Source organism: Canis lupus, chromosome 12, assembly GCF_011100685.1.
Source record: "Canis lupus familiaris isolate Mischka breed German Shepherd chromosome 12, alternate assembly UU_Cfam_GSD_1.0, whole genome shotgun sequence".
Lineage (NCBI taxonomy): Eukaryota > Metazoa > Chordata > Mammalia > Carnivora > Canidae > Canis > Canis lupus.
The window spans coordinates 12636940-12648585 of record NC_049233.1 but is presented as its reverse complement, the minus strand read 5'-3'; the positions used below and the strand labels follow the sequence as shown (position 1 = coordinate 12648585).

At 44.6% G+C, this 11646-nt stretch overlaps 1 long non-coding RNA gene across 1 annotated transcript; it reads right to left on the bottom strand.

Annotated features, from left to right (window-relative positions):
- Window positions 1-5355: 5355 nt before the first annotated feature.
- LOC119874269 lies at window positions 5356-11183 on the bottom strand. The gene is made up of 3 exons (XR_005367389.1): window positions 11046-11183; window positions 8627-8747; window positions 5356-5880 (listed from the first exon to the last, which is right to left on the bottom strand). It is a non-coding gene; the product is annotated as an uncharacterized LOC119874269 (long non-coding RNA).
- Between the last annotated feature and the right edge of the window lie 463 nt (window positions 11184-11646).

The window sequence follows — 11646 nt, the reverse complement described above, 5'->3', positions numbered from 1 at the left end:
TTTTTTAGAATTAGCAATAATGTGGCAAGGAGCATCTCCATACCTCTCTTTCACCACATCCGAGCTGCTGATTCCCGGAGGCCCCTCACTCCACCTCCCATTTCTCATGTCTTTATCCACACATGGTCTGCATTCCTCCTGCTTCTCAGCCCCCAGCTGGCTGGGTCCCATGTCATGGGGCTAAACATGAGCCAGAAGTTTGGAAAATGTGATCTCCTTCCTCCTCAGGCCACACACCCATCTTTCTCACAACGACTCATTTGGTTTCTTTAAGCAGGCTTCCCAAACACCCGGCTGTATCATAGGGACCCTTTGACTTGCAAGTAACAGAACACCCCACCAAAAGGGTTTAGACAATACGGGAAGTTTTTATTTCATAAGAAAAAGAAATTCCCGAGGGAGGGTGGCCCCAGGGTGGTTAAGTGAGGGGCTTTACCACATTATCAAGCACTCAGATTCTTTCTGCTTTGCCCTCCTCCAGTGTTGGCTTGCTTCCCTCGTGATTGCAAGATGGCTGTTGAAGTTCCAGACATCACATCCAGACATGATATGTCTGGAGGTTGAAGAGAAGCTATCTCTTTCTGTAGGTCTCCTTTTAAGATCCAGAACACTTTTCCCTGAAGTGACCCTAGCAAACTTACCCTCAGCTCTCATGGGCCAAGGTTAGAGCACATGCTGATTCTTTTGTTAACTTCCGGTGGGAGAATGAGGCTTTGCTAGGTGGCAAGGCATAGGACCCTGTGGTGGGGTGGGTTGGGTTTTAAAGGAGCAAAGGGGTCTGGGGACAGAAGTTGAGTGCACAACCCACAGTGTCTATCATGCAGGCTGGTGGAGAAAGTTCCTCCACTGACTTCACAGTTCCTCTGTGTTTCTCAACCAGATGGGCCTGTGGCTCCTGTCCGGGAGACTTAGCTTGATTCTGATTAAATTAGAAAACATTTGTTGAGGGAATGAGATACAGTTTCACCCTTGAGGGGATCTGTTGTAATTCAGGAGAGGAGAGAGAGGGCCTAGCCAGGCTGAGAAAAGAAGGCTGAGTATGCTGAAACTGGAGATCAGAGCTACTCTAACCCTTCTTTCTGAGAGATGGGGTTTATGAGGACCCTGTTCATGCTGGGTTGCACGCAGGGGACTGACTGAGGTGCCTTTGAACTGGGCTTCCTGTGGTGCTGGGGTCAACTCTGCAGGATGGGGAGGCCAGGGTGCAAGAGGTATGGAGGTCAGAGGGGCATTTATACGGACCCCTGGTCCTCTTTCTCCTGGCTTTCGGGTGAGTCTTGTCCTTGCCCTCATGTCACACAGGGACAGGAAGGAAAGGGGGTGCTGTGAGTCAGGAGCCTACCTGGGGCAAAGGGAAAACACAGGAAGTGACTCAAGGCCTATAGGGCAGACAGGTGGCTTGCGGTGCCCCAGGACAAACCCTGGGGGAGTTGACTGAGGGCGAGGGTCCCCTCCCCGAGGCTGCTGGTGCACACCATCCTGGCTATTTCTGCCAACCACGTTTCCCACAAACCCTTCCCCTCCTTACCACAGCAGGCTGCCTGCCCACTCACCCACAGCCCCAGCCACCAGCTGTCGCAATTCCTGGCCCTGGTCCACCCCCTGCATCCGGGAGGGCTCATCACCTCTGACCCCAGAAGGTGGGTCAACCCCTTTCCCTGTCTCTCCTCTGATCATCTCCCTCTGCCCTCATCCCCACAGGGGAGAGATGCCAGGGCCACTAGAGGGTGAAGTCTTCGGAGCAAAGTGGATGCTTCTATGCGTGCAGGTACAACTGAGAGGTACCTGTTGCCTCAGGTCAAGTGACGGGTGCAAAAGTAGAGAAACACAGCCTTGTGAACCTCTGGGTCCTTTGCTATGTGCAAGGAACGGGGGGCCTCTGTCCCACTTACTGGAGTTCAGGCTTGATGCCAGGGCCCCAGCTGGTAATAAAATATTTTCTTTCCTTTACCACTGTTCTTAGGCATTTAGCTTCCTTAGGGACCTCTGAAGGAGGAGGAGTGACTGGGCCAAGGCATGATTAAAGCAGATTATTTTAAATGTCATTTTACAAATGTAGGTTATATGGTATGTAAGTTTAGCAACTAGCTTTTTCACTTATCATTTTAGATATCTTTGTGTAATAGTATATATAGAAAGCTTCCATATATTTTTTTTTTTAGTAAAAACTATGTTTTTTTTTTTTTTTTTTTTTTTTTTTAGTAAAAAAGCATAGAGCTTGAAGTCACAACCCTGAGATCAAGAGTCACATGCTCTACCAGCTGAGCCAGCCAGGAGCCCCTGAAAGTTTCCTTATTCTTATTTTTAAAAAGTATATATATATTTTTTAAATAAGATTTTATTTACTTATTTATTTGAGAGAGAGTGAGAGCATGAGCAGGGGAGGGGCAGAGGGAGAAGCAGATTCCCTGATGAGCTCGATCCTAGGACCCCGGAGACTGACCTGAGCTGAATGCAGATGCTTAACCAACTAAACCACCCAGGTGCCCCTTCCTTATTCTTTTTAATAGCTGCATAGTATTTCGCTCTATGGACATACTATAATTTATTTAAGCAGCCCCCTGTAAATGAACCGCTGGGTTATTGCCCCCAACTTAAAAAAATACATATAAATAGTGTTGCGAGGAACATCTTTGTCCATTTTCCTTTGGGATCTTGCATAAATACTTTTGCAGGATAAAATCCTGGAAGTTAAACTGCCAGATCAAAGAGTATGAACATTTAAAATTCGGTAGATATGCCTAATTGCTCTCCAGAATGTACTAATTTTCCTTCCATTGGCATTGTATGAGGCGGCCTGTGTAATCGTACCTTCCACAACACTGTGTTATGACTCTTCTTAGCACTGCCAATCTGATAAGTAAAAAATTATATCTTGTTTTCATTTGCACTTGAAATTGTGAGATGGAACATTTATATTTTATTAGCCAGTTGCATTTTTTGTGAATAGCCTGTTTATGTTCTTTGCCTATATTTCCCATTGGGTTGCTGTCTTTTTCTTATTGTTTTGTAAAATATGTCTTTTTTTCAAAATTAGGGAACAGAGCATTTTTGTCACACATCTAGCAAGCCTTGTTCTCTTCTTTTGTCCTTTGATTTCATTTATAAAGTTTTTCCTTTTAAAACTTTTTTTCTTTTCTTTCTATGTGGATACATCTGTTAGTCTCTGTTATGACTTCTGTTTTATTCCATGATTAGAAAAGCCTTTGCTACCCCGGGGTCATAAAAACATTTAGATGTATTTTCTTCTAGCACTTTAAGGCTTTATTTTTCAAATGTTTCTTTTTGTTGTTGTTGTTAAATCTTTGATCCAGTCACAATTTATTTCAGTGTTAGGAGTGAGGTAGGGAATGCAGATGTATTTATTTTTGTCTTGAATGTGTGGCTAGTGTTTCAACTTATTGAATTGAATTCTCATGTTTATTTGGGTCAATTTCAAATTTCTGCATTCTTTACTACTGATCTGTCTTCACCAGTCCCATACTATTTTAATTATTGCAGCTGTATAATATATTTTTTAAAAAGATTTACTTGTTTATTTTAGAATGAGAGAGAAAACGAGCTTGGGGGAAAGGGAGAGAGAGAAAGAAACTCAAGCAGATTCTGCACTGAACAAGGAGCCCAATGTGGGGCCCCATCTTAGGACCTGAGATCACGACTTGAGCTGAAACAAAGAGCCAGGCACTCAACTGACTGTGCCACCCAGGGACCCTTGTAGTTGTGTAATATTTTAAGAAGTGTTTTATAGGGTTACCACTCCCTTGTTACTTCCTCTAGGAAATTTCTGGATATTCTTCCCTATTATTTTTCCAGATGAATTTATAACCATTGTCAAGTTATTAAAAAAAAAAAATTCCACTGAATGCATAGATTCCTTATGGTGACATTGATGTGCTTACAGTATTATTAACTTTTTATCCAAAAGCAGGGTATCTCTTTCTCCATTTGTTCAAGTCTATATTTATTTGGGTTTTGTAATTCTTTGCATGGACACCCGCACAATTTTTCCTATGTTTCATGTTATGATTTTGTAGCTTTCATGGATGGGACCCTATTTCTTCTGTTTGGAACTTGTTTATTTTTTATTTTACTTTTAATGACTTTATTATTATTATTATTTAGTTTTTTAAGTTTTTATTTTAATCCCAGTTGGTTAACATATAGTATTATATTCTTTTCTGGTATACAATATAGTGATTAAACTCTTCCATATATCAGCCAGCGCCCATCACCTGCTACTCCCATCCCCTACCTCCCCCAACCTCCCCTCTGGTAACCAGCAGTTTGCTCTCTATAGTCAAGACTCTGTTTCTTGGTTTGTCTTTCTCTCATGTTTTCCCCCTTTGTTCATTTGTTTTGTTAAATTCCACACATGAGTGAAATCATATGGTATTTGTCTTTTTCTGACTGACTTATTTTGCTTAGCATTATACTCTGTAGCTCCATCGGTGTTGTTGCAAATGGCAAGATTTCATTCTTTTTTATGGCTGAGTAATATTCCATTGTATACACCACATCTTTATCCATTCACCAGTCAGTGGACACTTGGGCCGCTTCCATATCTTGGCTATTGTAAATAATGCTGCCATAAACATAGGAATGCATGTATACCTTTGAATTAGCATTTTCGTATTCTTTGGGTAAATACCTAATAGTGCAACTGCTGGATCATAGGGTAGCTCCATTTTTAATTTATTTTATTTTAATTTAGTTTCATTTTTAATTTTTTGAGGAAACTCCATATTGTTTTCCACAGTGGCTGCACCAGTTTGGATTCCCACCAACAGTGCAAGAGTGTTCCCCTTTCTCTACATCCTTGCCAACATCTGTTATTTCTTGTAGATCTTGTTTTTAAGCTAGCCATCTTGCTAAATTTTCTGATTATTACTAAAAATTCTTTAGCTGATTTTCTTAGAATATCCATGTATAGAATAATATCAACCAGTGATAATAATTATAGTTTCTTCTTGTAATATTTATATCTCTTATTTTATTCTTTTATCTAATTGCATTGTCAAGTGGTTCCAGAACAGTGTCAAACAGTAGTGGTAATAGTTTATGGTGACAGCTGACATCTGTCTTTAATAGGGAACTATTTCTAGAATCTCTCCATTCAACATGTTGGAGAAAACTGAATCTCTCTATTTTACATATTAAGATGGTGGGTTATGTTGAGTTTCCCATGATTCGGACATCTTGTTTTTCTGGAAGGAACTACACTTAGTCTTAATGTATTCTGCTTTTATTTACTCAATTTTCTCTCTCCTTTTTAAAGTTTTATTTATTTAAGTAATTAATTAAGTAATTTTTACATAAGTAGGGCTTATGACCCTGAGATCAAGAGTCACACACCCTTCCAATTGATCCAGCCAGGCACCCAACATAATTTTAATCCAGACATCCCTCCTTAGCTCGGAACTTCCTCCCTTGGAGATCATTCCCCCCCTTGGAAGTAGAGGCACAAAAACAGGGTGAAGGTGAGATGGGAGTGTAGCTACAGGAAAGAGCTGAAGCTCGGGATGTGAGCTCTCAGCCTCCTGTCCTCAAGGGAATGAGGATCCACAAGAGGTACCGCAAACCCCTGACTGAGAGAGAAAACAGCTGAGCAAGAGGGTGAGGAGGGCCAGGGAAGGGAGGAAGGCTACTGAGGACTAAGGAGCAGGGGGCAGGGGGCAGGGGGCTTTGGAAGAAAACCAGATACCCTTCTGCTTCTCCCCAAAGATTTCTCGCCCCTCTGTTACCCTCAGGGCTATCTTAAGCCCTCGTCTTTATGGGGAGACATGGTTCTGAATGTTGGGCTTCTCAGGTTCATGGAATATAGGTATGGGTGGACATTTCCGTGCTAGGGGAGGTGAGGCAGGCTGGATGAGTCCTCTGAAGCTGTTAAGAGATCAAGGAAAATGTCCAGTTAGTTTGGCCACTTCTCAACATTTGGACTTAACTCTGCTGCTTCTGAGAGCAATAACCACTTATCCCCTCCACCCATCTCCTGCATGGTCCCAAGGGCTGTTCTTTTGTCCTAAACATATAACCTTCTTCCATTGTCCCTCCATTTCCTGATGCAGTTGTGAGGTCCTCTGGCCATGACCCTTTATCAGGAACCTGGCTGACTTCATTGTCACCCTTGGGTGACGATGCCCAGGGTTGGGGCAGTAGAGAGAAAGGGGACTTTCCAGTGTGGGCCATTAGGATGACTGAAGGCACCTAGGTGGATGGTGGGCTGAAGTCAGGTAGCCTGAAAGAGACAAAAGGGCCCTTCCAATGTCTTCTCTGAGCTGGCCTCCTTCTCCCTACTATGACGGTCAGCTTCAGGGGCACAAAAAGGAATCCTTGATCCAGAATCTCCACATCTTCCAGACCCTTGAACTTCCTCTGGCCCTTAATTAGCCCAGTCATTTAAGAGGCAAGGAAGCTGAGCTTGTATTACCTGGGTGGGTATAGACACATCCCCACTCTTTTCTCATGAGAGAAGATCAAGAGCAAACAGACAGGTGTGGGAGTCAATTGAGTTGCAAGCGAAGTGAGGAAGAGCATGTTTAGCCATTGATAGGAGGCCTGCAAGAGTGAATGGTGGGCACCCAGCCCAGAAGCAGGGGATTGAGTGCAATGACTGGAGGCTGATGATAACTGTGAGGATTAAAGTGTGCTATTTGGTGCATCCCACTACAGGCAACTACAGCTAACCCCATTTCTCAGCCAAGGGAGGCTGGTCAGCAGAAAACGGCTCCTGCCATCAGATTGGAGCTCAGGATGGAAATCCAGCTTCTGGCAAGATGGCAAGAGTAAGTCAGACCCTAGGCTTGAGGGTAGTCAGGACCCCTGTGGACACTTGAAGCAGCGGGCTTGGACAGAGAGAGGCAAGATCGACGTTGGAGTTTGGATGTGGGCTTCCAGAACAAGGCGGAGTGCAGGGAAAATGGAGGGCGTTTAGGGCATTTAAATTAGCCACTACCAGCCACAATACAAAAGAGCTTTTCTTAGAATCATCTTGCAAAATCATGATAGATTCTTGACTGTTGTGGCTTCCTGTGGAAAAGTAGGTACCACTGGAAGGTCCTGGTAAGTTCCCCGGGCATGAGTCTTACTCATTTGCAGTCTTCTCAATTTCTGCACCAGGCCCAGGCCCTGGGCTGGGGTGGGGGTGGGAGCTGCTAGTAAACCAGTCACAGATGTGTTGTGTGAGGTAGAGTCGAGGTAGTGGCAGGACTGCTTTTTGGAGTAACAATGCAATTTCCTCAGAAAAGCCTTCTAGTTTGGGCAGACACCACCTGGTGTTAGCAGCTTAGAGAGACCAGAAGTTGCTGGCAACTCAATATCATTTCCTTCCTCTCCATCTAGGCTTTCCTCTGCCCAGCAGGGGCTGGGAGCCAGGAAACTAGAATCCCTGCCAGTCAGGGAGATGCACTTCCATGAGATCTGGCAGGTGGAAGGGAAGCATAAATCACAGCATTGTTCTTCTGGCAGCCGTGGGCAGGTGTGTGGGCCTCACCAGATAGATTTTGGAATAATCTTCAGGCATTTTCTCCACTTTGGTGCTGGAAGTTCAGGTGTCCTGTAGTTTCAGCAACTTCCTGATGTCCTAAAAGCTAGCAATGAACTTAATAGCCAGCACTTCCACAGCTTTGTAAACACCAAATTCTCTGCACTAAGTCTCTTTCTGCTTGAAATACTTAGAGTGGTTTCCGTGTTTTCTAGCTGACTGATATAGCAAGCTTGCTGATCCTAACAATTTATAACCTGCTTTTTTTTTTTTTTACCTAATAATAGATCATGAAGATAAATATGTCTATAGGTCACTCAATATTTTAAAAATATTTTTTAAAAACCTGGGTTTCCATGGCTGCGTGCATGCTAGCTCATCATACAGATATGTCATAATTTATTTAACCAGCTCTCTGTTGTTCAACATTTAGTTTGTTTCCTGTTTTTTACTTTTGTAAACCCACACTGTCAAGTATATCCTTGGCTATGCATCTTGTACAGAGTCAAGAGTATTTGCTTAGAAGTAAATATTCTTGAAGTGCAATTTTTAGTTAAAGGGCATTCACTTTTTGGAAGCTTTTATGCATATTTCCAGATAAGTCATCCATGTTTTATTCCCTTGGCCCTCAGGATACCTCACTCCACTGGTTTTCCGCCCCCCTCTCTGGCTGTGCCTTCTGTCTTGTTGGCTGGTTCTTTCTTACCTCCCTGATTTCTAACCAGAGGAGAGCCCCCAGACCCAGTCTTGGCTCATATTCTCTTTTTAACCTGTGCTTATTCTCTTGGTAAATACTACATGTATGCTGATGATGACTCTTTCATCTATACTTTAGGCCCATGCCTTCCCCTGCACTCTGGACTTGTGGGGTCAAATTGCCTGCCCAATATCTCCATCTGGAAGTCCAATGGGAATAACAAAATTGGTGTGTCCTAAACTGGGCCCCCCCTGATTTTGGCTCCCAAACCTGCCTTCTCCAGTCTGCCCCATTCTAGTCAGTGACAACTCCTTCCTTCCAAGGTCTTCAGACTGAAGAACCTGGTAGTCATCCTTGATGTCTCTCTTTCTATTGAAACTTTGTGCAGTCCTTGAGAAATCCTATGAGCTCTAACTTCAGAATACAGCCATAATCCCATCACTCCTCACCAGCTCCACTTTCACCACCGCTTCCAAGCTGCCATCTTGTCTCAGCTGGGTCTTTGTCTTCTAACCAGTCTCTCTGCCTCCCCCATAGCATATTCTGTTCTCAACAGCAGCCACGGTGATCCTGTTAAAACATAGACCAGACCACATCACCACTCTGCTCAGAACCCTCTGGTGGGTCCCCTCTCCCTCAGCAAAAGCCAACATCCTTATAGTGGCTCGCCAAACCTTAACTGACCCCTGCCATTGCCTCTCTGATCTCCCCTCCCCACTCTGCCTCCTCAGTCTGCTCTGGCCACTTGAGCCTTCTGGCTGTTTCTCAAACATTCTAGGCAAGCACCCATCGTGAGCCATGGCTCCCCCTGACCCTTTGCCTGGAAGACCTCCCGCAGCTGTCCACATGGCGAGCTTCATTGCCTCCAGGTCTTAAGTCAAATCCTCAGTGAAGGCTTCTCTGATCACTCCCTGCATCCACCATGTAAAATGACAACCCCTAGCCACCTTGACACTCCCCATTTCCACTTTACTTTTCCCCATAGTTCCCATTACCATCTATCAAATATATAGAAAGATAAAACTCATTTTGTTTATTGTCTCCTGTTAAAATTCAAACTCTTTGAGGGTGGGAAACTTTGTGTGGTTCACAGATGTATCCCCTAAGGAGGTCCTGAGAACAGTAGGCATTAGATAAATGTTTGTTGGATGAATACCTGAATTCGGCATTTTTCTTTTCTTTTTCTTTTTGCTTAAGGTTCCATGGTAAGGGGAAGAGTGAGGTTTGAATTAAGGACTTTTTTTTTTTTTAAGATTTCACTTATTTATTCATGAGAGACACACAGAAAGAGGCAGAGACATAGGCAGAGGGAGAAGCAGACTCCTTGCAGGGAGCCTGATTCAGGATTCGATCCCAGGACCCTGGGATCATGCCCTGAACCAAAGGCAGATGCTCAGCCACTGAGCCACCCAGGTGCCCCTGAATCTAGGACTTTTGATTCACAATATTTTTTGCATTAAATCAAATTTACACAATAACCTAATTAAGGATATGGGACTCACCCCCTAAGCCCTAAGGCTAGAGAGAGCTAGGGATCTCTCGATTTCTGTCTGTTGCTTGAATTCCCTCTGTGATGTTTTAGCCAAGTACACATTTAACCTCTGTTGGAATATCTACAGGGCTAAGGCCCTTGCTGCTTCCTGAGAGAGGCATTCAGACATCTATGCAGTTTGTTAGGTTAGTAAGCCAGATGGCAGACATTGCTAGGTGCCTACCAAACATCTGTCCTCCCCCCTTCCTGTACAATTCTGGTTCTCTTCAGGGCATCAGTGTGTCCAGCAAAAGCTAGGCTCTCCAGGCTTCTTCATAACTAGTGTGGGTAGGCCTGTGACATGGTTGTGATAGATGAGATGTAAGTGGAGATTGGGTGGTTTTCCTGATTAAAAGGAGGGAGATTTTAGCAATTTGCTACCCTTCCCTTTCCCCTTTTCCTCCCTGGAATGTGGATGTGATGCCTAGAGGTCCAGCAGCCATCTTCTGACCGTGAGAGGAAAGTCACATGCTCAGACTGTGGGAAAGGAAGGGAGTCTGGGGTATGGAGGGCAGCATGGATGCGCAACATCAGTCTTGGCTGCTGCTACTGCAGCGCTTCTCATCATGAGAAGAAAATAAGCCCTCCTTGGTTAAATGTGTGAAGTCAGGTTTCTGTTACTTGCAGCCTAATACAATCCTAACCACTACAATGACCTAAATGTTCTGCAAACAGGCAGGGTTTGGGTGGCCGCTGGAGGCAACCCCAAGGAACAGCCATTTCACTTTGTGTGGCTTAGTAACCATAAGAGTTAACGTGACAGGAGGTATCTCACAGGGCAGGCGCTGCTCTAAGGGTTTACCTGTATCGATTCACTTAGTCCTCAGAGTCAACTGTGAGCTGAGTACTATTACGACCACCTGCATTTCACAGAGGGGCCAAGCTAGACACAAAGAGGTTAAATAGCCACCCCCAGGTCACACACCTGGCCAGGGACAGTGTGAAAATGTCATCTGGGGCTGAGGCCCTCTGCCCTATTGTGTGGGAGTAATGTATCCAAGCACCTCTATGTGGAAAGCTGCTGTTCCAGGAATTTGAAAGGAAAAAAATATGGATAAAAATAGAAAAGAGACAAGAATATTTAAGATGACAGGCTTTTCCCATACTGCCTTTTCCAGATCAGTCTTAGGATGGGCACTGTTCTCATACTTGTCCCCTCCGACTCTGGCCTTGTCTTCTCCTTGTCCATCTGAAAAGCTTCTCCTTGTCCCTAAAGAATCTGAGCTCTCTTTAATGGAATTGTATTACGGCCCAGGACCCACTTGTCTGGGGCAGGCATCACGTGGGCGAGGCAGGGGTGATGGAGACAGATGGCAAACAGAGGAAGATTCGATTACCTGCTTCTTTCCAAAGCTGATCAGCCCTATAACTGTGTTATGGCCCATTATTGGTAGGCTTCTTCTTGGCTGCTGCTTGAAATTTGGTTTGTTTGTGACTTGTTATATCCGCTGAAGTTCAGAGATGGATGAGGTTGGGTCTGGCTCGGAAGTCTAGGGAGCAGAGGAGAGGGAGACAGCAGGAGATGAGTGCTGTGGGGACAGGTTGGGGAATTGGAGATCAGCCAGGGCCAAGTAAGCACAGGGCCAGGGGTTTCTGGTGACATAGGGGAGAGAAGATAGGGTGTAGGGGCCTCAAATGCCAGGCTGAGAGGGCTGGTTGACATGTGGTTTGTAATAGGGAGCTATGGTAGGCTCTTGAGCAAGGGAAGTGACAAGTGAATGTGGTTTTGGAGAAGAAGAGGAAGAATCAGGTGAGACTGGGATGGTTGGGACCCTTTATCTGTCCCTCTGAGGAGGGCAGACGATGGAACCAGGGGCCTGGACTCCCTGGATTCAGAGGCAAAAGGGAAACAGGGCAGACACAACAGACTTGTGCTAGACCCACACCTGTGTTAAATCTCACTCAGTCCTTGAAGCAGGCCTGAAAGGTGTCTTGTGT